Genomic DNA, 5,225 nt, shown 5'->3' with positions numbered 1-5,225 from the left:
GCTGATATACCATATGCAAGGAGAGAAGTGGGCCAGGGAAAATAAAAATATTTTTGTTTCCTGTATAAAATGTTTAAATGACAGTGGTTTTGTAAAGATTAAAGATATGAAACCTATTGACACTTATCACCATGGTATCAGAGTTCTAGGATATCAAAAGATGTTATACAGAAACAGACGCACAAAAACAGATTTCTTACAATTTATTTAGCACCTGGCCTCTCCCCCACTTTTTTGGGGGGGGGAGGGGAAGAGGGCAGATGCTAAATTAATTGTAAGAAATATGTTTCTAGAATCATAGTCAAAATCCATTCTTATCTAAACTTGCTTAATCTTGCAAAGCCAGTGGAATTTGAATGCCACTTTTCTCTCTCCCTGTTGAATACATCTTGAACTTGGCTTGTGATAACAAAAGCCTATATTAAAATGCCAGTCTTCTGTGCTCCTTCATCAACCTCAGATTCATAATTACTTGATATAAATTTAACATCTTATGACTATTATAAATACTGGTTTCAGCGCTCAGAACAAGCGCAGAGCGGTTATTACTCCAAAGGATTCTGAACATTTTGTGATAAACTCTAGGATTCAAGGCAGAAAGTTCAACAAAATTTCATACAAAGACATAATGAAAGGTTCTGTAAACATACCTAAAAAACGTTAGCTCCTTTATGTCATGGAAAAATCTTAAATGTATGCTGACAACACAGAAGAGCATGAAACTGACATGCACATTTGACTCTGTGAGTGGAAAGTTCCAAGGCCCTTGCCCCCTGGGTGACCTGCGGGCCTGTCAATCATTGCTGACCTACTTTCCCCACAGATGCATACTCAGACTGTGTCAGCTTCTGACTGAGAGCATGCTCAGTCAGAACCTGACATGAGGTAATCTGACTAGAAATTTCTCTGCGGAGAGCGTTCTGATTGGCCACTAAATTCAGATACAAGTTCAGTGAGCCCCTCCCTCGGGGCGGGGAGATTGTGGTAGCTGGAGACAGAGGCTGGTATTCCAGGGACTGTCTCTCAGTCAGGCTTTGGGGCCTATTGATCTCCTCCCTCGCTCGGCGTTTCGTGTCGCTTGTTGCTGGTGTATTGCGGTTTTGATTTCCTGGCTTCCGACCTATCTTGGCATTGACCATCAACCACGATCCGGATCATCCCTGCTGGCTTTGACCACTCCTCAGCTTTTGACCTCGGCTTTTGACCTCAGATACCACCACTTCTCTTCGTTGTCCTTACTGGACTGGCGTCACGACCCCGTTCTACCCGACGTGTTACAGTTTTGTTTGTTTGCTTACTCCATTTAAATGAGCTGTTGACCAGCCCTGGGACTATCAAGTTGGGCAGCCACACCTAGCTCCGGCTAGAAAGCAAGGGCTCACTTGAGAACCCCATGGGCCAACAGACCCCTCCGTTGTTAGGTGTTCGCATTCATAGTTTCATAGTTTCTAGGGTCAGAAGGGACCTGAGCAGATCATCTAGTCCGACCCCCTGCCATGGCAGGAAAGAATACTGGGGTCAAATGACCCCAGCAAGGTGTACATCTAGCCTCCTCTTAAACACCCCCAGGGTAGGAGCCTGCACCATTTCTCCTGGAAGCTGGTTCCAGACCCTAGCCACCCTGACTGTGAAGTAGTGCCTCCTGATATCTAACCTAAACCTACCCTCTGCCAGCTTGTGACCGTTATTCCTGGTCACTCCTGGCAGTGCTCGGGGGAACAGTGACTCCCCCAATGCCTGCTGATCCCCCCTGACTAGTTTATAACAGGCCACAAGATCCCCCCTCAGCCTTCTCTTTTGGAGGCTGAACAGGTTCAGGTCCCGTAGCCTCTCCTCATAGGGCCTGCCCTGCTGTCCCCTGATGATACGAGTGGCCCTCCTCTGGACCCTCTCCATGCTGTCCACATCCCTCTTGAAGTGTGGTGCCCAGAACTGGATGCAGTACTCCAGCTGCGGCCTGACCAGTGCCGCATAGAGTGGGAGGATCACCTCTTTGGACCTGCTCGAGATGCATCTGTGGATGACAAGGTGCGGTTGGCCTTCCTAACTGCCTCTCCACACTGCCGGCCCACGTTCATCTTGGAGTCAATGATGACCCCCAGACGGGTGTATCCGTGCACTTCTAGTATTTCTGTACGTTTATTAGGCTTTATATCCTCTTGGTTAGGGCCTTTACTTGGGAGGGAGAATCCTAGTTTCCAGTTTCTGCTGCAAGGACTGTGCTTGTGTGTGGAGCCGTGCATAAAATGCCACTAGAAGAGTAGCTCTGGGGCCCAACAAATATTCTTGGGGGGGTGTAGATTTGATTTCGTGCCTCGCTACTCCAATCACCATACATGACCGGCTTCTCTGGAAACTCAGGTGATCCTTCGGCTGCGGAAATCCAAAATACTACATCACTTCTATTAAAGTATGGTTTAAACATGTTCATGTGTATTTTAGGCTTTTTGTTGGACCTGCTCCTGGCTACTATATAACTCATTGTCCAGCCTGTTCAGCATGGGCGACTGGTGCCATCTTAGTCAGAGGGAGCATGGCCCTGCCCCCAGCGACCAGTCAGCGACCGGGGTGGGGGGGAATCCCCCTGCGGCCGATCGTGAAGCAGCCATGGCTCTCCCAGAAGTGGCTGCATGGCTCTGCCTCCCCAGCCAGTGCTTGCGATAGGGGCACGGTGCTCCCGCCTGCCCCCCCACACCATTGTCTAGGCAGCGAGCACAGCCTGCCAGGCAGTACGCCAGTGCTCTCAGGGTGCACATGCACCCCCCTATGCATTGCCACTGCTGATCAGGATGACATGGGGACCTTCCCAAGCTGCTTGCAACTTGTCTGTTTTTAGTGGCAGGAAAACCATGACCATATCACCTTGTTCAAAGGTACGTAAGTGAACCTTTACATCATACCAGACACTTTGCTTCTCCCGGGCCTTGGCCAGGGAGTCTCGTGCCACCTTCCTCATGTCAGTTAGCTTCTGACAAAAGCTGAGCATGTATTCTACTACGGATGTCTTAGTGGAAGTGATTTTGCCTTCCCACTCTTCTCTCACCAAATTGAAAGGACCCCTAACCAGCCTTCTGAATATTAACTTGAATGGCGAGTGGACTCCTGGAGTAACTCCCAGTAGATAAAGAGCAAATGCGGAAGTTTCTCATCCCAGTCACTGGGGTTAAGGGTCCACATAGGCCTTTAAGTGGGACCTTGAAAGGTATGCTAATCTTTCTATGAGACCATTTGTTTGAGGATGGTAGACTGTGGTCTAGAGGTGTTTCACACCACAGCACTCCCATAGGCACTTCATCACCTCAGCCAGGAAGTTTCCTACCCTGTCAGTCAGGATTTCAGAGGGGAAACCTAGCTGAAATAAGATCTGGGTCAGGGCATCAGCAATTACAGGTGCCTTGGTGAGGGCCAAGGCAATTGCCTCTAGGTACCGAGTTGTGAAATCCACTCAGGTCAGGATGTACTTCTTACCTCTACAAGTCTTATGCCTCAGTGGGCCCACAATGTCTATCTCCACTTTTTTGGAAGGGTTGTTCAATAAGAGGGAAGGGCTGTAGGGAAGCCTCTCTCTTGTCCCCACTTTTGCTCACCCACTGGCCCATTTCACAAGATCTGCAGTAGTCTGCCACATTTTGGGCAATCCTGGGCTAATAAAAGTTTGCCTGCAGCTGCTGGCATGTCTGTACCCTTCCTATGTAACCAGTACAAGGTAAATCATGAGCCATGGAACGCAACTGTCTGAACTTAAAAGGTACTATGAGTTGGCGATGGGGTCTCAGCATGGTTCTTTGGTACCTACAACCAATACAGGAGTCCCTCATCCCAGACCACCTGTTCCCTCTTTTTTGGGGTGAACTTTGTCTCTGACTCTTGAACCATCTGCTGGAGTCCTTCCAAGCTGGGGTCCTGTAGAACAGTGGTCTCCAAAGTTGGGTGCATGCAAGACGATCCATTGGGGTGCAGGAAGAAAATATTAGAACTTCTATTTATATGTGTATTTATATAAATATACATATATTGGGGGTGCGTGCTCAAAAATGTTTTACTGATGGGGTGCACAATCAAAAAAAGTTTGGAGACCACTGCTCTAGAACCTTGTGATTGAACTCCTCGTCTGGCTAAGCAATCAGCCGGGAGTTCTGGTGCTCCTGTAAGGAGTGCACCTTCACCCTTGAGGATGTCCTCTAACTTCTCCCCAAAAGTCTCGATTTCCTCTACCATGAAACAAGGTTGGCATTTCCTCCACGGGCAAAATGCAGTTGGCATTGATGAATGATCCACTGGCCCACATCTAGTTCTCCAACAAGGGTTCTCCCTTTTACCATTATCTCAGTCTGGTGAGTGGCCGTCACCTCCTCCGGGTTTGTAAACTGTAGTAACAGGTACACCCCTTGGAGGGGCTTGGGTCTCCCTCTTCACTGCTTACAGTTGTTGCACAGCTGACTGGCTTGGGTTTGTTGCTTAGCTTTGGGCAGTTGGGCCTGACGTGGCCAGATTCCCCACAGTTATAGCTACTCCTCTTTTCCAAATTGGTTAGCTTAACCAAATCTGGGGCTGCCTTGCGTTCTGCAGGTGGCCCCCTTTCCCATTTTGGGCCTGCCCCCTCCTTCTCCGCTTTGTGGAACCCTTTTTGTTCCTTCCCAAAGTGGGGAGGTCAGCTGTTCAGCTCCTCTTGGTTTAGCAACATCTGCTCAGCAAACCTAGCAGCCTCCCTGGTAGTTTTGGGATTCCTGTCTTTGACCAGGTGTTTAATGTCTTTGGGGCACTTGAAATAGAATTGTTCTAGCATCATGAGTACATCCACCTCCTCCACAGTATAAGCTTTGGCTCCCTTCTTCCATTTCAGATAGAAATCCTCCAACTGAGCTGCAAACTCATTTAAGGATTGACTCGGCAGTGAGTCATTATTACGGGTTTTTCCAGAAATGATCTGGCCCCAACCTATACCTTTCAAACACTGCCTCTTTAAAGGCATTATAGTCATTTACTGACTTGGAGGGTAGGCTGTTCAGGATGGCAGATGTGGTGCCAGTTATCTGCCCTGCAATACATCACATGTGTTCCTCTTCTTCCAAGTTCCAGTGACATGTTTGGTTTTCAAAATTACCCAGAAACACCTCTGGATCATCCCCATCTTTCAACCGGGGAAAGGTTGGGGTTTTCAATTTGGGTGGTGCCACTGGCACTGGCCAAGGTGAATCAATCCAGCTTCTGGTTTCATGCTGGTT

The sequence above is a fragment of the Crocodylus siamensis genome, chromosome 1 (genome assembly GCF_052110815.1).
Source record: "Crocodylus siamensis isolate JL-2025a chromosome 1, ASM5211081v1, whole genome shotgun sequence".
Lineage (NCBI taxonomy): Eukaryota > Metazoa > Chordata > Crocodylia > Crocodylidae > Crocodylus > Crocodylus siamensis.
Note: the sequence above shows the minus strand (reverse complement) of the source record.